This window comes from Humulus lupulus, chromosome 8, assembly GCF_963169125.1.
Source record: "Humulus lupulus chromosome 8, drHumLupu1.1, whole genome shotgun sequence".
Taxonomy (NCBI): Eukaryota; Viridiplantae; Streptophyta; class Magnoliopsida; order Rosales; family Cannabaceae; genus Humulus; species Humulus lupulus.
The window spans coordinates 183,001,346-183,025,615 of NC_084800.1; the positions used below are offsets into that span (position 1 = coordinate 183,001,346).

A 24,270-nucleotide genomic window follows, 5' to 3' on the forward strand; every position below is an offset into this window, starting at 1 on the left:
TCCATGTCATATATAATCATATTATATAAAGCATATTTACTGAGATGTATTTCCACATCAATAATCTGAATCTAGATTATTTGTATCATTATGATACTCAGTAAACCGTACTTACAATTCCAATTAAAGAATTCCATAACTTTAATTTGTTGTTGTTGACTATTTTTATTCATTCATGTGATCTTAATTCTCTCGTACTAATACAAGATCACATCATCAATAATGAATATGGAATTTTTTCTGATATTTACAAAATTATTCAAACAATAATTTAACAAACTAAATATAACGATAATAATAAACCATTGTATTTATTTATTCACAAAAAAACAAATGTCTTTACATGCTTTTAGGATACACTCCTAACATGTTTAACAAGGCCTAGTCATCAACATCACAAAATTCATCTTCTTCCTCATCTTCTAATGCCATCGACTCATATAGTGCTGCTAAATCGTCGTTATTCATCCTGGTGATCTTGTTTAATGGCCAGAAGTCGATCCCAATAGATGTGTCTCCTCTACATTGTAGTTTCTAGAGAGAGAAAAGCAGGCAGAAAATTTTTTAACTCTAAAAAAGTGGTTATATTTTGCCCCCGTTTTTAATTTCTCGATTCTATCACTACTACAAAAACGGGTTTCCCGACAATTTTTAACTGTCGCTATTGAGCAATAACGACAGTCGACTAACTGCCGTATTTTCCAATGCCGGCGTAAGGATAGCTACGTTGACAATAAGTGTCGTCGTTGCTGGCTACGCCGACAGTTAATAAGGTCGTTTTTGCTGGCAACGCCGATAGTTAATACGTGTCGCCGTTGCTAGCAACGCCAACAGTTAATAGGTGTCGCTGTGACATTAAATTTATATATATAAATAATTTTTCGATAGATATTTTTTTAAACTTTTAATTATATTTTTAACAATTGAAGTTTGATATAAATTTAAATAAAAAAATTACTCACATAATTAATTATTAGTACTATAACTTGTAAAAAAATTTATATTTATCATAATAAAAATTCATATACATACAACATTTATTTATACAATTGAAATGTAAATAATACATCAATTCCCCATGAGACTAAATAATTCTCAATAAAAATTCGTTATAATATTATAATTCCATAAACTTCAAAATATATAATACAACAAATCTCAACAAGACAACATAATTCTCTTCTCCAAATCACTGCAAACTCAATCGTGTTTCTTTTCTCAATATTCTTCCTAATAAATCTAGGCATCCACCTTAAAAGTCAGTCCTATGATATTCCCTACACCAATGAATTAAAGACTTCAAATTATAATTAAATAGTATATCTTACCATAATATATTAACGAATGAATGAAAGAACAACAACATTTGCATAGTAAAAATTATTAAATAGACGAATAAACTTCATTCAAGATAAATACCAAGAAAATTATAAAAGAAGATTTCACAGGAAATTTTTTTGTAGAGGAGAAAAAATATGAATGGAAATGTCGACAAAAACCTTGATTTTGACATCAAAGAAAAAAGAAATGTGGAGTACAAACAAAAAACATTAATATTTAAATGAAACTACCTTCGAGATGTAGCTAGGAACATGACCTTCTAAGTAGTTGGTGTGAATTTTCTCTTGTACATTAACCTGAGTTTGTGCTCGGAAAGACTTCAATGAAGTTAATTGTGAAAAAAGCAGTAATAAGTAAACTATACAATCAAGGCTTTCGTGTGTGTACCTCCAACAACACAGGACCATAAACATCCTTATTAAAATCTTCACGATGACTTTGCACCCAATCATAAGCTTCAAATATTTTTTTACATCCAGAACTTTTCAATGCTTGTAGAAGTTTCATATTTTTACCCTGAATTTGTTTTAACATGCAAAGAGTAAGGGTGAATTAACTAAACAGTAGAAAGATGTGTCAAGTTAAATGAAATCCTAAAACTACATATGGATAACATGATCCTGCTAAATTAACCTGTGTTGGTACTCTGTAAGAGCTTGAGTTTTTTTAAACAAAAGTTTTTCCTTCTCTTGTTTATGACGCCTTTTTTCAGTCGCAGAAACGTGTAGGTCTAATATTTGACTGCGCAATGTTTCCTGATAAGAGAAAAAATGAATAACAAGGGCAAATGTGTTTAACCAAGCCAAATAACTGAGAAACTAACTAGTAATTTTTCATAAGAAAGAAAAGCGTAATAATAAAAAGATTGCAATATACACAAATAATATACACATATTTTCCCTTCCGCTAAACTCTATACTCAGGCAAATTGCTATATAAGTCCATACGAGAAATCAAACCCTAGATTTCATGGCAGCAACCCATGGGCCTGACCTCTCAACTTATGAAATATAAGCCATTAAACCTACCCAGGATTCTGCCTCCCCTAGAGTAGTGATACACTTTTGGGCATTAACATCAACACGACCAGCTATTTTTTCAACTTTGGCATTAAGATTGCCTTTCTCTTGCTTTTTTTCTCCTGCAACATATCTAGCCAGACCAATAGATCATACACTATAGGTTCTTCAAGATTCTTTAATATTTTTGCAGCTTCATCCAGCTTTTTCTTTGCATCTTTCTCCTTTTCCTTGGCTTCCAAATATTCTGCCTTCATCATGTCATATTTTAGTCATGGCACTTTCTTTTTCATGGCCTCATCCTACAAATAATTGCAAACAAGTCATTTCATGCATGAATGGGCCAAGAAATAACGAGAACAAAAAGCTAAACCCACAAACAAACCTTGACTAGAAGTTGTTCTCTTTGACGAACTTACTCAACCTCTCCTTGTTGTTCAGCAATATATGCCTTGTGCTGATCCAAAGTTTTTTCATTTGTCTCAACGGCTTAAAAGAGGATTTTCAATGTGATATGGGGGAAGTTTCAGGAATTTTAAACCCATTCTAAAAATATATATTATCTGGAAACTTGCTCGCTCTAAATTCTTCACTTCCTTACTTTTTTTTCTATTAGCACACGATGCCGAATTAGAAGTTGAGGATCGCCAACAGCCTTCTCAGTCTCTTCAAGAAGTTCTACAGGAGATAACTTCGAAAATTCACAGACTCTGTCTTGACGCAAAAACTATTCCCACAATCCCCCACCAAGGAAAAAGGAAAATAAGTATAATAGCTTAATTAATTTCAAAGAAAGTCTTTGATTTATAATCATATCTATGAAATATTTATTAAACCATATTTATACAGAATATAAAATGATAGCAACATAAAGAAACGAAGAGATATAGAAACAAGAATTTTAAGCTTTACAATTTGAATTTAGCTATCAAATAAAATGATATTGTCTTCAATCAAAAGTGTTTTTTTTTTTTGTTAACAGAGAGAGAGAGAGAGATCGTCCAATTATAAACCTTTCCATCCACCATAGGAAGGACTTAGTTGCCCAATTGAGCATAGTAGGTCATTCATATAAATTTGGTCTGTAAAAAATTAACCCGCTCAGAAAAATTAAACTAACTCACTTGGGTTGGCTTAATTCCTTATTAGGGGAAAAAACCTCACAAAAGGTAGTTCTACAGACATATTCATGTAGACTAATATAAACTTATGCATATGGGACAATTTTAATTAAATATTTTTTAAACTATTACACAAGTTGTTCTAATAGCTCAGATAAAAACACATGTTAAAAATAAATAAAAAGTTTTTCCTTATATGATTTTTAATAAGTGTTTTAATTTCAAATTTCACAGTGAAAAAATATGTGTTATTGAACTTATCACTTGTACTAATTCATATTTTAATCACTGAGTGATAAAGAAACTCACCTGAGTCAAATTGCTGACTTGGATGTTGAACCTTTTAGTTATTTCAGCAATATCCTTCTTAGGCACCACTTTTCCTAAAACAAACAGATGAGAAAATTCAATGCAAGTGCTCCTCGTTGTCCACAATAGTGATAGCTGAATTTTTCTTGTCTACAAACCAGAAAGAAGATATATTTCACAAAACGTGGCATATAATTTATATATTACTATGAACCAAAAAGTGAGCCTAATCTAACAGGAAGAGCAAGATCCCATATGAAAAGTTACAAATTACTTAAACTAGCCGCAGAACCATTTGTCCAGTGTGAATCCCTTTAACACAGTTACTCCAGTAAACTTTATATGCATCAACAATATAAATGCAACCCTGCTGTAATGCCCCAAATTCTCCGATATGGTTTAATGGCAGGATTAGTAGGCTGTGAGGGCCATACTTATTTAATTATGCCATTAAATGATATTATGCATGTATATGTGAATTATATTATGATATGATGTTATATGCGTGCATGTGGGTCCACATTTGAATAATTATGCTATTTTGATAATTTGGCCCATTGATGCTGAATATGTGTATTTGGGTGCATAACTTGATTTGTGAATGAGATTCCATTATTATGGAGATATATTCGAGCTATTCGGCATGAGACGGTCATATATAATGGATTAGCGGTTCTGTCATAACGAGGTCAATTTTGGGGTAATAGAAATGTTTATTTGATGATAAATTGGGAATATTTGAGATCAGGGTGAAATTCCGGAGGTTTTGACTATAATGTCCCCGGGGGTATTTTCGGGACCCCGAGCACTAGGTTTTATTTGAGGTTACTTAAGCCTGAAGTAGTTTATCAGATAGAACGTACGATTAGAAAACCTCTCGTTCTCCCTTTCGATAGTCCGTTTTACCGTTTGAGCATTTTCGAGGATATCTCGAGTTCTAGGAGTCGGAATCAAGCGAGGATCGAGGCTTAGCGATCCTAGGAAAGATTAGAAGCTTCTTAACCGAAGGATTTGACAGAAAACAACCCAATCGAAGGTAATCTAAGTTTAAAGTTTTGAGTTTTCTGAGTTTCTAAGCTTTGAATTGGACTTTGTGAATTGTTGTGTTTTTGGTGGAATTGAACCTTGGGTTTTGAGGGTTTTGGAGTTTTGGGAAGCTTGGGAACTTTTTTTTGATGATTGGGGATGGTTAGGCATGATTTTGGAAGCTTGGAGAGGTTGAAAACGCATTTGGGAATGGCCCAGGGTTGGGGGCCGCGGCCCTGGTTCGAAGAGGAAGAAGGGTGGTTCTGTTTTGGTTGGGCGCCGCGGCGCTTGTCTTAGATATTTCTGGGGGCTGCGGCCCATGGTGTCAGGGCCGCAGCCCTTGCCCTGTTTTCACCTCGCTTGCTCGTTTTGACCCCGGGAACTTAGCTATAGGCCTCGGGAGTGTTCCTACTACTGGGATTAGTTGGGATTGATCTTCCGGAGGCTAGATATTGGTGTGGGAACCTATGTTGATCATTATTATTAATGATATCCCGTGTTTTGTTATGATTAGGTGACCGCTAAAGGACTAAAGGTTGATCGTTCTCGCGGGTCGTTCTTTTAATCTTTCTAGCTCGAATCTGAGGTAAGAAAACTGCACCCTGTGTATATATGACATGCGTGATTGTTATTAAGGCATGTTGGTTGATAAATGTGGTCATGAATTGCATATTATATGCTAGTGAATGTTGTATACTTGTATATGTACTGACTAGTCAGGGACACTGACCTAAGAGTCAGAAATGGCATAGCGTCATGAACGTCGAGCCAAATGAAGATTAGATCTAATCGATATCAGCATTGAATGGCTCTATGGCATTAATGTTGGACCGACCCTAAGGTCGATGATCTTATAAGCGCTTGTCTGGTCTAAGACCAGTTAATCAGAGCCAGGGCAGGTGGCCCCGGTGACTGTTTGTCACATGGCTAGGGAACGTTGTTCCAGGGTTATGACTCTATGGTCATGAGGAGGGTTATGTTGGTGACTATTCACCATACACCTATCCTGTTCAAACTTATGAAAGGCTCATTTATCTGTTAAGCCCCGGTGACCCTATCGTCACATGACTGGAGGGTGTTGTCCCCTGCATTAGTGACTCTTGTGATAGTCACCTATTTGTTGGGACTGACAGTCCTGGATGATTATTACGATCATTGTTGATATTATATCATGTTATATTGTGTTTTCTTGCTGGGCCTTGGCTCATGGGTGCTATGTGGTGCAGGTAAAGGGAAAGAAAAGCTCACCCAGCCTTGAGTGGAGAGCTTAGGTGGTGCTGTGTACATATGCGGCCGCTTGACCACCACGGCCAAGGCGTTCTCAGAGGAACTAGGGGGTTTACCCTGTTTTGCCGTTTAGGTCGGCAGGATTGTAAATTTGAAACAGTAATGACCATTTTGTCCTGAGAACAATTTGTAAATGTTTTTTTTATTAGCTCTGCAGAGCAGTTTGTAATGAAAGATATCCACTCCCTTTTTATTAATTTTATACCTTAACCTATTAATCATACTTAGAGTACGTTTTTGACCAAAGGACTCGGGTAGCGGGTCAAATTTCCGGTCCACCATTCACCGTAACTGTTCTGGGGTGACCAGGGTATTACACCTGCAAAGATTGAATCTAGTCTAAGTATTCATGTACTATATATAGTACCAAATACACTTGTGTTCATCACTATAACTTATACTTAAATATAGCTAAAATGAATTGAACAATGGCTATGGTATTTCAATAATTTTGTAGATAAGAGAAATTACATTGAGAAAGCACAAGAGGAACCAGCTAATAAACCTACAACTGCGAAAAGTGCCAAAAATCAGAAGTCGAAAATCACCTGCCCAACAGCAAAAGAGTCAGAAATTATCATGACAATCGACTAAAATTTAAACAATTTCATAATTGCCAAACCCAAATCTCAAAATTTCATTTAGTTTCTTCCACATGTAGTAGTGACCCTTCACTACAAAACCCCCAAAAGAACCTAACTTTATACAATGATTAAAGTTTTCAGCTAGCTAACCCTTTCAATGTTGGATTTAGTCGATCGGAAAAATCGAAGAAGATCAAGCATAAAATACAGATTGAACGAGCTCATAAAATACAAAGACTCATAAAATATATATACGTACCAAATGTGAACAGGCTCGGCGTTGGGTTTGGGTTCAAGAATGGAGTTGAGTTGAATGCCGATTTGGGTCTCTCCGTTGGGGTTTCTGTGTTTGGGGTTTGGGGGTTTCTGAGTACGGGTCTCTCCATTGGGGTTTCTGTGTTTGGGGTTTGGGGGTTTCCGAGTACAGGTCTGAAAGTGAAGGGAGAGAGACTATGGGTTTCTGTGTGAGATAGAGAGGAAGAATAAGAAGAAGATAGAGAGGGAAATGAATTTTTTTTGGTGGTTTTTTATATGGTTTCGCGCGAAATTTTTATTTTGTGTCTGAAATAATTTTTATAAATATATATATTTACATAATTTATTATTAATTTTTACAATATTTTTCCAATTAATAAAAACAATTCTTTTTTAACTAATACAAATTTTATAAATATATTAAAGAATAATATAGTTAATTTTATAAATATGTTAAAGAATAATAAATTTAAATTTTGATATAAAAATTATTATAAATAAAAAATTTAATAATATGAAAAATTTAGGAAAAAAAAATCTAGTTTGAAAAGTTTTTAATAAATACATCATTTTTATACATATATATATTTACATAATTTAGTTTATTTTTAAAATTATACTATTCATTAATTTTTTTACAATACTTTCCAATTAATAAAACAGCTATTTTTTAACTAATACAATTTTTATAAATATGTTAAATAATAACATAGTTAATTTTATAAATATGTTAAAGAATAGTAATTTTATGTTTTGATATAAAAATTATTATAAATACAAAAGTTAATAAGATGAAAAATTTAGAAAAAAAAACTAGTTTTTAAAGTTTTTAATAAATACATATTTTTTATAAATATATATTTACATAATTTAGTTTATTATTAAAATTATACTATTCATTAATTATAATTTTAGATTTTTATTTGAATTTTGGCGACATTTTATGAATGTCGGCATTGGATTTTTATTAAGTGTCAGCATTGTGGTCAATAGCGACACCTTTTAACTGTCAACATTGGTCTCGAATTAACTGTCGGCGTTGGGGTCAATAACGACACATTTTAATTGTCGACATTGGTCTCGACTTAACTGTCGGCGTTGGGGTCAATAGCGACACATTTTAACTGTCGGCATTTGTCTCGAATTAACAGTTGGCGTTGGGATCAATAGCGACAGTCAAAAGCAATGGTGACAGTTATTAGCTGTCGGCGTTGGTCTCTATGCCTACAGTTTTTAATTATTGGCGTAGAGTCTCGCTTAGCAATTACGATAGTCAACAGAATTGATTGTCGTGGTTGGGTGTCGAGAAAACCCAATTTTATAGTATAAGTTTTTCTTTATGAAAGAAAAAGGAAATAAAAATCTACCTTTCAATTAATGGATATAAACCTTTTTTTTCAAATGAAAATCTTCATTTTTTTTTCCATTATGAATATTGCCAACAAAAAATTATGTTGATAGAAAAAAAAAAGAGTAAATTTAGTTAATTGACAGATAAAATAATTAAGAGCAAAAAATAATCATTTAATGTGGAGTATCGCTGGTATTGAAAAGTGGTCATTTACTTATTATTAATCTTTTTCCCTCAAAGTCTTTACGTACGAGCTTTTCTATATAAAGAAAAGGAAATAAAATCTACTTTTCAATGAATAATATATACTTTTTATTTGAATATCAATCTGCATTTACTTTTTTTTCCCTTGGATAGTCAAATCTTGACATACTCGATCGAATTTCCCCATTATAAATGAATAGTTTCGATAAAAAAAAAAAGTTTGTGAGCCACTGCTCAACATTGGCATATATAATTATAATAATATTATGTTTGAGAGTCTCAGAGAAGGAGAGTTACATAAAATATAATAGATCGATGGAGAAAGGGAAAGGAGTATTGAATTTAGAAGATGAAATGATAGTGTTGTTGCCAGTGAGATTTGAGGAATATTTAGAGAGTAATGGGTTGAAATTGGATTGGCTGGATGAGTTTCAGAGGAACAATTTGGTCAATCTTTGGAGCAAACTCAAGGTAGCCGAATGCGATTGTATTATTTCCAAAGCCACTTTTCATTCTTTTTTACAACATCTCAAGCTCCAAATCTATAAACAATTTTAGTGTTCTCATTTTTCTTTTCCTAATTATTTCTATATTATCAATCAAGTCTTTTTTTCTTTTTTTAATGTATGCATTTGGCACCCTTTTTCTGGATATATATTATTCTCCATTAATTAATTCATTGTTTGCCTTTTAAGAATATTACTCATCACATTCATATAATATTATGTTGTATTTTTCATTACTTGGTGATAGATACAATAGTGAGTGTGATAAACAGCCAAACATGGGACAGCTTTCTGCAATAGATTTATTTTGTTTACTTTACAATAATTCTCCCTTGCAACCAAACATTTTTCCTTTCCACCGCTTCAAACACAGCCTTAGGTTTAAGGATGAATACTGCATATTTTATTTATTATTATTTTACTTTTTCGATTGTATGTATGGTTTGGGTTATTTTATGATTTTTTTTAAGTTATGTTTCTTTTGATTTGAGTTCATAAATTTGAAGCTATTCAGTGAAGTGTTTATTTTATTTTATTTTTTATGTGGTTTTAAATTAATTAATAAAATGGGACGTGTTGTGTCCAACTTTAAAAGGAAACAAATTAATATTTAGCAACAATCATGCATACGAATGGGCAATATCCCAAATTTATTTATATATAAAAAAAAAACATGTAAATTATGCATATACTGGATACAAGCAACGTGCAATATGCAATATGCACGTTTGCTTAGTTTTATTTATAGAATTTATTAATTATTTTTATTAAATTTATATTAATGTCATATAAATTTCAAATAAATATGATATTTTAATTACATAATTTATTTATTTTAGTTTAAGTTTATGTTTGTTCTAGTTTTTAAATTTGGGAAGGAAAACAAGAGATCATATGTTATATGTTTAATGTAATATTAAATATTATGTGTGAAATTTAAATTTAAATTTCTTGCTAATTTAAAAAAAAAAAAGCAATTTGTTGCTAATTTAATATGATATTATTATAATAAGTCAGTTTAATTTTAATTAGATTATATTTAAGTTATAAAACATATGATCTTATTATTTTTAAATAATTATTATTGTAAAATATCTCAAAAATATTATATTTTAATTTGTTTAATTATTTATTATTTTTAAATAATTATTATTGTACAATATCTCAAAAATATCTTATTTTAATTTTTTATTTTGTTTTATTTAAGTTTAAGTGTTTACAAACTACCGTTAAATATAAGAATATTCAGTTAAATATAAGAATATTTCGTTAAAGTTAACTTTAAAAAAATAAAAAATCGTTAAAACTAAGAATTTTCATTATCAACGCACTTATTATATAGAAGAGATGTATATATACTAGATACAAGCAACGTGCAATATGCACGTTTGCTTAGTTTTGTTTATAGAATTTATTAATTATTTTTATTAAATTTATATTAATGTCATATAAATTTCAAATAAATATCCTATTTTAATTAAATAATTTATTTACTTTTCTTTAAGTTTATGTTTGTTCTAGTTATTGAATTTGGGAGTGATAACAAGAAATTATATATTATATGTTTAAAGTAATACTAAACATTATACGTGAATTTTAAATTTAAGTTTCTCGCTAGTTTTTTTTTTTTTTTAAATAGTAATTTATTGCTAATTGATAGTAGATTATATTATATGTTTAATATGATATTATTCTAATTAGTGAGTTTAAGTTTAATTAAATTTTATTTAAGTTATAAAACGTATGATTTTATTATTTTTAAATAATTATTATTGTAAAATATCTCAAAAATATCATATTTTAATTTGTTTAATTATTTATTATTTTTAAATAATTATCATTGTAAAATATCTTTAAAATATTATTTTTTAATTTGTTTAATTATTTATTATATTTAAATCATTATCATTGTAAAATATCTCAAAAATATCATATTTTGATTTTTTGATTTTTTGATTTTATTTTATTTATGTTTAAGTGTTTACAAACTACCGCTAAGTATAAGAATATTCCATTAAAATTAACATTAAAAGAATAAAAAACCATTAAAACAAAAAAAAATTCGTTATTTACACACTTATTATATAGAAGAGATATATATAAATAAGATACCACTATATTATGTTTAATCACTATCTATAGGTATTTTTGGAATATAAATAAACTGCAACTCTAATTTGTATAATGTAATTTTAGGGTGCCTCCTACAAATTTTTAGAAAATTCTGAATAATTTAGAATACAGAAATCAATATTCAGACAACTTATTGCACGCATCCTGCGCGTGCAATAGACTATTTAAATCCTAGTTTTGACATCTTAAATTATTTAGAATTTGCTGAAAATTTGTGAGAGATCTTGTTTAACTGCATTATATGTCGTCATGTCAGAATTTGCTGAAAAATTGTGAGAGGTCTTGTTTAATTGCATTATATGTCGTCATGTCAGAATTTGCTTAAAATTTGTGAGAGATCTTCTTTAACTACATTATATACCGTCATGTAAAAAAAATAAATTTACAACTTATCTATATACCAAAAATACTATAAATACCTGTCAGTAGTGATTAAAAATTATCATTACCCAAATTTTTTAAATATATATTGAGTTAATAATAATAACAATTTTCCGTTATAATCATTTAACAATGTAAAAAAGGAAAGGTATAAGCTTAAGAAGCAAAAACATATGTTATATTTGTAATGATTTACACAAATGTATATCTAGATGTAATTTCATTCTTTGTTGGGAAGAGGAAAAAAAAAGAGTGCCAATAAAACTAATGAACCCCAATTGTTCTCTAATCTAATGGTAGAAAATTTAAAATGAGAGCGTCCACGCATGGGATTCTATCCATTTCCTTCAGTAAAACCTAAAATAAAAATCTTTATAAGGTAATTTTGTAATTTCTTTTATATTTAGATTCCTATGTTGTTGAAATGTTAGTCATTTTCTATCTAAGATGGGAAGAAAATGAAGTTTATATATTTTTAGTTAGGAGTAATAATTAACTATAAATAAAATAACAATTAGTTATTTTGCCCTTCCATTTTTGTTCACTTTTAATATTGTTTTCAAATACAGGTATACAAAAATCATCCAATCCAATTAGAACCAATCGCGGAAAATGATTGGATCGGATCGAATCGAATTTTGAATATCCAAATTGGATTAGGTAGATTGTTGGATGATATATGCAAAAGTCCAATAAAACCGTATCAATCCAATTGTATATATATTTTTTAAATGTATTTATTTATTATGCTTATAATTTATGTTATATTTATATGGTGGTGTATCATTTTAAACAAATTAGTCTTTCTATTTATTATATTATGAATTATTTGAACAAATTAAGTTAAATAAATGTTCAAAAATATTGGATGGATCCAATCCAATCAAATACATAAGCAATGGGACACATTCAATGGATAAAATCGATCTAATCCAATTGATAATTAGATTAGATCGGATCAATTACGACAAGTTAATTGGATCAGATCAGTTGTAAAAACCCAACATCCATATATGACTATTGACTATCTTTTTCGCTATCAACCTAATCCGAGAGTTTAAAGAAAATAATCGAAAATAACACAAGGATTTTACGTAGTTCAGGCTATAAAAGAGCCCTAGTCCACGAGACTCTGATATTTAGTGGGCGTGAAGCTTGTTTGATCAAACTCCAATGGTGGTTCCCAAGCAGTGTATATATTGCACTGAGTTACAGAGTTTCTCTTTCTAAAATTTTGACCCATTACAAGGAAATACCTCAGCCCTATTTATAGAGGTTGGAGTTATTAATGTCAAACATATATATTTAATACAAATTCCCCCATTGTTGGGGTATTAATCTTGAATTAATACAAAAGGGGTGCACGAAATAGAGACTACGGCCCAGGCGGATTGTAAGGGGCCCATTGCAAAAAGTTGTCTGCCAGCTTTATGGGGAACATACCCCTGACAGTGTCACGCTTTCTCCATGTCAGTTGACGTAGTGGGAAATGTCGATTGTTGAGTGTATGACTCGACACCACTACTCGAGGCTCTTCCAAAAGGTTGTCAAAGGATCTTCTGGTGCTCATATGCGCAGTGACTGACACTTGGCAGCTCATCTCAGCACCTATCGGCATTATATCTCAAGTAAGTATTTACTAGTTTTGTGTTTGGTTTTGTGTTTGCGTCGAGTTTCATTTGAAATTTTAATTGCATGCTTAGGAACGAGATTTTTTTCGCACTTGAGGGGCTATTTTGACCTTTTATAGGTCTTTTTAGGCGCATTTTGACATTAGAAGTGGTCAAAATGGCCTACTACATACCCTAGGCAACTTTTTCCTTCTGGGCATTTGATCGGAATCTGGAAAATTCCCAGATTACAAAGGTGTTCATAATCTCCAGTGGTGTTCTTCGGTGCCAATATAACGCCCTGCGTTTCGGGTACCTTTAAAAGATTTTCCCCTAAGTTAAGAATATTATTTTAAATAATATTATATTTGTTTGAAATTTATTTCCATGAGTTATTGCTAGCCAAATTATGAATTTTGTTATTAAAAGTCAAGATAAGACTTTCAGTCTTGGACCGACACAAAAACCCTAATCGGGTAAAAATCTCAGAAAATAAAATGAAAAACTATGGCAAATATATTTTGGGTATAAAATACATTCATAAAAATTAAAGTTTGTTAAAAAATAATAAAACTAAGAGGAAATGGAAATTTTAGGGCATTTTGTGTTAAATGTTTAATTTTACCGAATTGAGAAATTTTATTTTATAATTGGATCTTAGGTTAAATTGTATTGTGTGATTAATTAAATTAAATGTGAGAGGTATTTAATTTAATTATTATATGTTAAGTTTTATTTTTAAAACTTTATATGAGTGAAATAAGTTATTGAAAGTCAATTTGGATTTTTCTTCTAAGGAAATATTTATTAACCTTTATAAAAAAAAAAAAATTACATAAATAGAAATTAAGTGGTCGACCATGTGAGGATAATTATTTGTGTGGACCAAATTGTTTTAGTTTTAATCTCAATTAAATTAGGATTAATGACACCAAGTGATAAAGGTAAAAACACTCAAGTGTTTAGATATTTTTTAATTGATATGTTCATCCAAACCCTCACCCAACCAACCATATACTCTTCTCTCACTCTCTTGTGTTCAAAAATTTCTCTCTCAAGTTTTCTCACCCTTTTCAACTATCAAGAACACTAAGAAAGCATGGAAGCTTAAGCTTTGGTTTAGGAAGAGTTCCCTAAGGTAAAGTTAAAAAAAAAAAACTTGAATTTTGTAAAGTTTTTAACCATAGATCTTTCAATAGCTAACTATATATGTTGTTGGGGGAGTTGGTTAAGGTTTTGAAAGAGTTTTGAAGGATTCAAAGCTAGTAGAAACATCAAAACCTAAAGCAAGAACAACAAGAGGTAAAAAGTTTACTTTTTATGGTTGTTATTATATGGTTTTTATTTTTAAGCATTATTTTTCTTATTTAAGGCTTAAAGTTTCTTATTGGTGATGTAATAAGGCTATGGTAGTTTCTTGATAATTTTGATGATGCTTGTGTGTTGATTTTTGAAAATAGGGACCAAAATTCCCAAGGGTTTTGTTGAAAACCCTAAAACAAAAATACAAGTTTTGAGTTGTGACTTCCAAGGGATCAAGCATCCTGTTGACTGTGTTTTTAGCCAACGACATGAGAACGTCAAAAACGATAAACCTTCAAGAGAATTTAAACGACACAAACAATTTTATCAAGAAAAGTAAATAACACACAAGATTTTTATAGTGGTTCAGCCCCGATCAGTCGGTAATAGCCTAATCCACTTAGAGTTGTGATTATAGATCTGTACTCAAGATCAGATGGACTGAGCCAACTAAGTTTCTTCAGTACAGATTGCAAAAATACAAGAATTCTTTCAAATACCAGCACTTTCTCTCTCTAGAATACTCAGACCCAAATTTTCCCAAAAAGTCTAAAAAGAAGAAGCAGAAGCCCCTTTCTAATCCCATAAGCCACATATTTATATGTTTAGGATTATATATCTGATATCCCCTAGAATAGGGATATTTTATTATATTTATTACATTTAAATTACAAAAAACATTCAAAATGTAACAAAACCCCCAATTTGTGGGAAGAAGGAGAGATTCTCGCGTGTGCAAAGACAGGTTCTTGTTGAAGCCGTTTCTGGGAATCTTGACTTATTCCTCCTCTATCTGGTCGACCCATATCTCCTACTGACCACTCATGCAAGTGCTGGTCGAACACATGCATGCTGGACATATGCAAGTGCTGGTAGGACAAGCATTTGCTGGTCGGACATGTGCATGGTGGTAGGACATGTGCATGCTGGTAGGACATGCACTCCTTTCCTCTAACATGGCACTCTCCTCTAGCATGCCATGTCTCTCCTCTAACATGGCACTCTCCTCTAGCATGCCATGTCTCTCGTCTAACATGGCACTCTCCTCTAGCATGCCATTTCTTTTTTTGGACAACCATGCACTTGCTGGACATATGCATAAAGACCACATTCTTGGGGTCTCCTCGGACCAAGGTCTTTTGGGCTCTCCTCGGACCACTCTCTTGGGTTCTCCTCGGACCAAGGTCCCTTGGGCTCTCCTCGGACCAAGGTCCCTTGGGCTCTCCTCGGACCACTCTCTTGGGTTCTCCTCGGACCAAGGTCCCTTTGGCTCTCCTCGGACCAAGGTCCGACCTCACCTTGGCCTTTCATCGGACCAAGGTCCGACCGGGCACTTGGACTGCTCCTCAGTGTACTTGGCTTGGACGTGACACTCTCAAGCAGTCAAAACTCTTCATCAGTCTACCGGGTCACTTTATCACAACTCTGAGGAGTTAATGTATTTATTGACTATTTAATGTGTCTTTTACGGACCATGTACTGCCATTTGTCACATCTATTGCCACGACATCAATCTCCATTTTTGGGGATAACACATCCACTTTATATTTATTTTGTAAAATTAAATTTTACTGTAATATTTTTGAGATGGAGTACATAAATTGAGCTTTTGAAACACTCGAAAACGTTTAGAAATGAGTGAGTTATGTTATTTCAAAGTTTAGGTAAAAAACTATTTTTTTCGTATTCTTAAATTCGGGACCAAGTTTGGACAGCCACTGTATAGGGAAAATGAACACATTTTTTTCTAAAATTTGGTGGAAATATTTTTGGCATAACCTAGTATTCCACTGTAAAATTTGGCAACAAAATAATCAACAGTTTGAGAGTTATTAAGTGCCAAAGTTTGGATAAAATAAGGACTTGAAAATAAGGTCATTTTTACCTCAATGTTTGGAAAATATTTTCACCAATAAAAAAAATGCTCCTTTTGACCTAAGATTTTACAAAGACCTAAATGGCATACCATATATTGAATTGGGAAATTTTGGTAACAATTGGGTAAGTAAATTTCAAGTTATGACCTAACAAAGTATGTAGTTAAAAATGAGAAAAATAAGGTTTTCACACTTAGTGTAAAAATGAGATTTTGAAACTTAAGATAAAAAGTACATTTATGCTCATTTCAAGATAAAAACTTAGCAAGTTTTAAAAATATTTTGACCTAAAATACCACTTGAGTTTAAGTGAGAATTATTTTATTAAAGAATTTTTATTCATTCTAAAAATAAAAGATTTAATTTATTTATAAGTTGATAAATTAAAAGAGGGTTTAAAAAACCTATATTTTGAGAAAATAATTAAGTAAATTATTTTTCTAGTCATTAAACTTGATTAATTGACTTCGGAAAATTAACTAGTCAAGAAAAGAAATTATTAGCGATTTTTCTAATTAAGTTAAAATTATGCTATTTTCTTAAAACCGTTTTTTTAGAGATTAAAACCTTAAGAAAAATAAAAAGAAAATTAAGAGATTATTTTCTTGAAAAATAATTAAGGAATTTAATTAGTATTTTCTGGATATAATACCAGCTAAAATCTTTTATATATTTAACTACCTATTGAAAATACGAGTTAATAGCGGAACTTTTAAAGAATAAGATTTTTAGCGGATTGTGGAAAATACTATTGCGATACTCGAGCCACAGTATTGATATAACGCCCTGGTTACTCCAAGACCGTTACTGTGAACTTTAAACCGTGCTTAACTCGCTAAACGAGTCATTTGGTTATAAACGTGCATCTAGGTGTCATTAATAGGCTAATGTGAAAAGAAAAAAAATTGATCAAAAGGAAAGGATATATTTTATTTAAAACATAAAACTATACATGGGCCAATAAAAGCGTTTACAAGTTATTTACAATCCAAAACGGTCATTATAGTATAAAAATTACAACCCGCCGACCTAAGTGGCAAAAATAGGGTTATCCTCTAGTTCCCCTGAGAAACACATTGGCCGTGGTGGTCAAGCGGCCGCATATGTACACATCGCCACCTAAGCTCTCCACTCAAGGCTGGGTGAGCTTTTCTTTCCCTTTACCTGCACCACATAGCACTCGTGAGCCAACACTCAGCAAGAAACTCATTACTTCATATATACAATATCAATTGATGATTTATCATACTAGGTTTGTAGCCCTAATAAGATAATATCAAGATTCTAATAATCATGCTGGGGTGTGTAGCCCTAATCATGTAAGTGACTATTAAGTCATACTCTGAATAGATGAATAATAAGTCTATCTCTAGGGCTCTACACTCTAATCAGATAGGTGACTATTGAGTCACACACTGTGCAGGTGACAAATAAGTCAACCTCTAAGGATCTGCTCCATGTATAGATGACTAATAAGTCCATCGCTAGGATTCTGCTCCTTAAATATATGGCTAATAAGTCCATCTCTAGGGATCCACTCCCTAAGCCACGTGACATCGGCCACTTTAGCCTTTTGGCTCTGGCTCTAAGTAACTAGCCTTTAGACTAGACAAGTGCTTTTGCTTTCATTGAACTTAAGGTCGGTCATGCATTTCATGCTTATGATGATAACTAGCCTTCATGCTTATTAAGTTAAAATTAGGCTATTTTCTCAAAAAATCCATGATAGAGGAAATCATATTCATCCACTACTCTGCCGACAGTGGGTTTGGTCCACCCTCGAAGGTAGGAGGATCCTACTTTCTGAACCTCTCATAAAAAGGTTCCCACCTGTTCTCCACAACAAGCTGAACCGACATTGACACCACAGCCTGCTGAACTAACAACCTAGTGGCCTGAGGAGGGGCCTACTGTCTCAACTGTCAAAGTTCTTCCTCTTTTCATTGAAGTCTTGCTTCCATTTCAGCAAACATCTGTTGCCAATTCTGTGGGGCAAGTGGAAGGTCCTGACCCTGGTTGCATCCTCGGCCCTACTGCCGCAGAGTCTCGATGATTGTCAAGGCATCTCAACTATATGCCTGCAATCAACGACACCGCTTATCATGCATGATAACTGTTGACCACGATTTTGGCCAACGACGAGTAGACGTCAAAACTACAATAAACCTTCAAGAGAAAAATACGACACCGATAATTTTATAGTGGTTCAGCCCCAATTTATTGGTAATAGCCTAATCCACTTGGAGTTGTGATATATATATATATATCCTACACTTAAGATCAGATGAACTTGAGTCAACTGAGTTTCTTAAGTGTAAGTAGAAAAATACAGAGTTTCTCTCTCTAAACTCTCTTAGAAAATGCCTCAAGAATACCCCAAGTAACAGTCCCAAAGTCTCCAAACTAGAGAGTTTTTCTCAGTCTAAAAAGATCTGATCCTCAAAATGATGCTATGAGCCATTTATTTATAGGCTCATGGATCGTACATCAGATATTCCCTTTGACTGGGTCATTGGTTCTTCCAACAGACTTTAATTAATAAAAATATAAATAAATTTAAATAACAACAATATAGCTATTATTCTGGGATATCTGAGAGATTCCCGCGACAGTTGAGAATTATTTGGGTTGAAGCTGTCACTAAGGACATAGGCAAGCACCTCTCGTCGGCAAAGCACACCTCTGGTCGGTATAGGCAAAGCACTCCTCTAGCACACCTCTGGTCTAGCATGACACATCTCTGGTCTAGCAAAACACTTTACTGGTCAGCCATGCACTCCACCGGTCGGCCAAATACTTCACTGGTCGGCCATGCACTCCACCGGTCGGCCAAACACCTAACTAGTCGGCCAAACATGTAACATCCCTAATTTTCTAATAAGGTTTAGGACCTTGATTAGCGTGCCTGGAGGGCAAAAAGTGTATTAACATGTTAATATATGAATTTAAATGAATATGTGATTAGAATGCATGTTTAGGTGGAATAAATATGCATGGTGGGCCCCGTTTGTTTGTTAGTGGTACATTGGTAATCTTAGCTCGCTGAGGGCGTTAATGTAATAAATGTATTATATGATTAATACCATGTGTGAGTGGTGATAATATTGTGATGCACGTGCCGAGACGGTCCTAGGGAGCTAATTAGTTTAAAAGTCACAACAGGATTAAATACCTGGCTCGGGAGGAGCCTAGGGGTATTTTGGGAATTTTGTACTTTGAGTTTGTGAGTTAAAGGTTAATGGTAATTGAGTAACTTGAGTGACCATTAAGAGTAACAGATTTTAGATGAGAAAGATGGTAGATTTGTAAGAAAGGTGAATGACAAGAATACCCTTGAGGTTTAGTTAGGAAAGGAATTACATGGAGGGGTAAAATGGTCTTTTGACAAGATATAGAAACCTTCAGCTGAGGGAAAAGGGGTCCTTTACGTTTTATACTTAGTCATATTCTGATTTTTCTGAAATTGGAAGAAAACCTAGAGGAGATTAGGGAAAACTAAGGGCAAGAAGGAAGGGAGGAAGGGCAAGTCTCTTGGGATCAAGAAGGGGATTAAAGCTGGGAAACTTAGAGGATTATTCAGCATATTGAGGTAAGGAAATTCTGTGTATATGTTGTGGAATTCAGTTAAGAATATCATGGAATTGAGAGTTGAGTTGTGTGTTTTGTTTGGTGAATTCTTGGGATGAATTAAGGTTAGGTTCAGCTTGAGTTTGTGATTGAGCTTGGAATTTGATTGGGACAGCAGCTCCAAGTTGAATTCTTGACTGAGGTAAGAGTTTTAAACATCTTTGAATTTTCGTATTTGATGTGGTTTAAGAATCTGGAAGCATGGTTTACAATTTTCAAGTCTTGGTTTAAGTTTTAAAAGCTATGGTTTAAGTTTCTGAAATTTGAAACCAAAGTGAGGATTTTGGGTGTGATTGTGTGATTGAGCTTGTTGTTGGTGTTTATAGGTTGTTAGATAGTTCATTTGTGGTTTTAAATTGGTTTTGGGGTTTAGGTATATGTTTGGGTTGGATTTGAGGTGTTTTGGCTCGGGGAAAATGCAGGGGAAAACCCAAAATTCTGGGTTCGCGAAAGGGCGCCGCAGCCCTGTTCTTTGGCGCCGCGGCGCGAGGCTGTATCAGGAGCTGGGGGACTTTCTGACTTTCTGGGCGTCGCGTCCCTCAATGGTAGCGCCGCAGCGCTAGGCTATTTTCAAGACAGGGAAATTTTGCATTTTTGGGCATTTGTCTGGGGGGCTCGGGGGATGTTTCCGTTGCATTGTTTTGGGAAATTGGAGGTCCCGAGAGTATGGGATTGGTCCCGGGAAGTGGTTTTGGATTGGTTAGTATTAAAGGGTATTTAATATGTGTTGTGACTAGGTTTTCAGAGAAGCTCGGGATAGAGGACCGTGCATGTGACTTTGGTGCACTGTGAAGATTGGGATACAGGTAAGAAAATTGTAGTACCCGCAGAGCAGGGCATGGGCCCATAGCGTTGTGCAGGGTACGACCCTAGATTAAATTATATGTTAGAGCATAGCCCTTGATTGAACTATTATATGTTTGAATGTTGTTTGAGTTATGCTATTTGTGGTTATAGTTGAATGAACGGCAAAGGAGCCGAGAACGACGAAGGGCCGAGAACGGCGATGGCCGAGAATGGCAGTGGGGCTGGGAATAACACTTAGCACGTGGAGTGCTTATTGTTAGGGTGAGACCCCAATGGATACATGGGATATCCTTACGGTGAGAACCGGGACCCCAGGCTTTGGTAACGCTTCTGGGACGGCATGGCCGTATTTGTTTAGTCTGATGGACTATCTGTTTATCTGTGGATTATCTGATATATTGATTATAGAATATGCTTATGTTATGTGTTGTATGAGTTTTCTTGCTGGGCTTCGACTCACGGGTGCTCTGTGTTGCAGGTAAGGGCAAAGAAAAAGTCAATCAGCCATGAGTACGGAGAGCATGGAGCGACGCGTACATGTTTGGCCTGTCCGACTGCTTTGGTTGGGGGCATTTTGAGAAATGGATGTATTAAACTGTGATTTTGATGGTTAATTATCTGTAAATCTATTTTGAGTTGTAAATGTTTTATAAACCATATTTTGGGATCCCAAACGTAAGACACTTGGAATTTTCAATCAAATAGAGTATTTTCAAAGATTACAGCCTTAACTTTTGCTTAGTCACACTTTTGTTCTAAAAACCTCGTTTAGCGAGTTAATTGCACATTTTAAACTCACTTAGTAACGACTCTAAGGTAGTAGGGTGTTACAAAACACTTAACTGGTCGACCAAGGCAGGTGACTGGTCAGTCAAAAATCTTCACCGGTCGGACATAAATTCTATCAGATCGGTCAGATCACTTTATCACAACTCCGAAGAGCCAACACATTTATTGACTATTAATGGGCCATTATACTGACCATGCATTGCCACTTGTCACTTCTGATTGCCACGTCATCAAACTGAAATTATGGGGATAACATTTGCCCCCCAAGTTTATTATATGATTTACTCGTATGATAAACTTTTTCTCTAGTAAAATGTTTTTGAGGTCATCCAAAAGCTTCCATCCGGTCAGTAACTTTCACTTTTGTATTCTTCAAATTCCATTTTTTGATCTTGTGTAGTACCCCATGAGTAGGAAAACATGTTTGCTCCACGTTTTTGAGTAAACTTGTGCTTGCTTAGCTGATTGGAAATGCCTATTTGGTCCTTGGGAACCCAAATAATTTCTTAACTGCTGACCCTTGGGTGCTTTGTTTCCTACTACTTGGATGCCTGCCTTGTGGGTTGGGAATGCCCTCTCCGTTTGGGGCACATAACCTCCTCGGATAGCAACCCTTGGCATGCTGGCTCCTTGGCACTAGGGCAGAGCCCCTCGGATGCACACCTGGCTTCTCGGACGCGCGGCACAGTTGATCGGATGCGCACTGTAACGCCCCAACTCTAGGGACCGTTACAGTGTGCCTTATAAACAGTGCTAAACTCGCTAATCAAGCCATTTGGCCAAAATCATGTAACTAAGTATGATTAGCAGTTTAGGGATTAAAATTTTTGGTTAAGGTATAACGTTTCATTAGAACGTTTATTATATACATTGCAATCCCAAAAATATAATTTCAGAGTCTGTTACAAGAAAATATTTACAACAAGCCGATCTAAGCAGCAAAACAGGGTTAAACCCTAGTTCCTCTTCAAACCTCAGCCGTGGCGGTCGAGCAGCTGCATATGTACACATCGTCACCTAGGCTCTCCAACTCAAGGATGGTCTAGCTTTCTTTTGCCTTTACCTGCACCACATAGCACCCATGAGCCGAAGCCCAGCAAGAAAACTTAATATGCTCATGAACAGTAATAACATGTCATCAAATCATAAGGCACACGCCTAGCAGATATAGCCCGGTTCTAGCAGGCAAATGAGTTCACGTAATGTTGAGTATAACACGTCAACCAATTATCATAATAATCATCCAGGGCTTTTAGCCCAATATAGAAACGTAATGTTGAGTATGACATATCAACCAATGATCATAATAATCATCCAGGGCTTTTAGCCCAAACAAATAGGTGACAGTTGCAAAAGTCACTGAGTTGGGTATAGCCCCTTTTAGCCTTGGGACGATAGGGTCACCGGGGCTTAACAGACAAGTGAACTTTTTATTAGTTCAAACAGGATAGGTGCATGGTGACTAGTCACCAACATAACCTTCCTCATGACCATAGAGTCATAACCTTGGAACATTGTTCCCTAGCCATGTGACAAACGGTCACCTGGGCCTTAGGCCCTGGCTCTAGTAACTAGTCTTAGACTAGCCAAGTGCTTATAAGTTCATCGACCTTAGGGTCAGTCCAGCGTTAATGCTCCTAGAGTCATTCAACGCTGATATCGATTAGATTTAATCTTCATTTGGCTCGGCGTTCATGACGCTATGCCATTTCTGACTCTTAGTGTAATGCCCCGGATTCCCTATTATGGTTAATGGCCGGATTAGTAGGCCGGGAGGGCCATAACTGTTTAATTATGCCATTAAATGTGTTTATGCATGTTTATGAGAATTATATTATAATATGATGTTAAATGCATGCATGTGAGTCCACATTTGTTTACAGGGGTATTTTGGTAATTTGGCCCGTTGAGGGTATAATTGAATACTTGTTTGTATGATAATGATATATTGTGAGACCACATTATAATTTGGACTGGTTCGAGTATTCCGACATGAGACGATCTTTAAACATGATTTATCGGTTTGGTCATAACAGGTTTGAGCTCGGGGCTCGGGGTGAGTCTCGGGGTGTTATTAATGATTATAGCGTTACCGGGGATTTTAGGGTAACGGGTTATGAATTATTGGTGTTTGAGGATATTGAGATTAGCGGGAATTGAGAAGCGTTAATTATGATTAACGGGTTAAGCGAAAAGTACCAATTTTACCCCTAGAGTAGCTTGAAGGGCTTTAGATGACATAAGGGCATTTTGGTCATTTTAGGGGTGGATATATGAACTTAAGTGGCTGTAGAAGGTGGTGGAATAAACAGAACAAAACAGGGGTTTGCTTCCTTCATTCCCGTACCTTCTCCTTGCATCATCTTCCTCACTTTTTCCTTTGAGGGTTTTGAGTTCTTAGTGGAGAGTCAAGCTAGGGAACTTAAGGGCTGGATTGGAGACTTGGTTTAGCTTGTAAGGGAGGTTCAAAACTGGTTCCAAGGTGAGTTTTAGCCACTGGTTTTATACATGCTCTGTTTTTCGTTTTAGTTTTCAATTCATGGTTTTTTATGTGGGAAGTGAGAATCAAAGGGGGTTTTTGTGTTATTTTGATTGGGGTTTTATGAGGGTGAGCTATGGGTGTTATTTGGGGGTTTAATTGAGTGTTTGGAGGAGGTTTGGAGTTGGTTCGAAGGGTTGGTTCTAAGGGAAAACGCAGGGGAGAGTTGGCTGGTGCGTGCTGGTTTCTTGGCTGATTTGCG

General features: G+C 34.1%; 1 pseudogene; it reads right to left on the minus strand.

Moving 5' to 3' along the window:
- Window positions 1–381: 381 nt before the first annotated feature.
- On the minus strand, window positions 382–6,684 carry LOC133796319 (structural maintenance of chromosomes protein 5-like; annotated as a pseudogene).
- Between the last annotated feature and the right edge of the window lie 17,586 nt (window positions 6,685–24,270).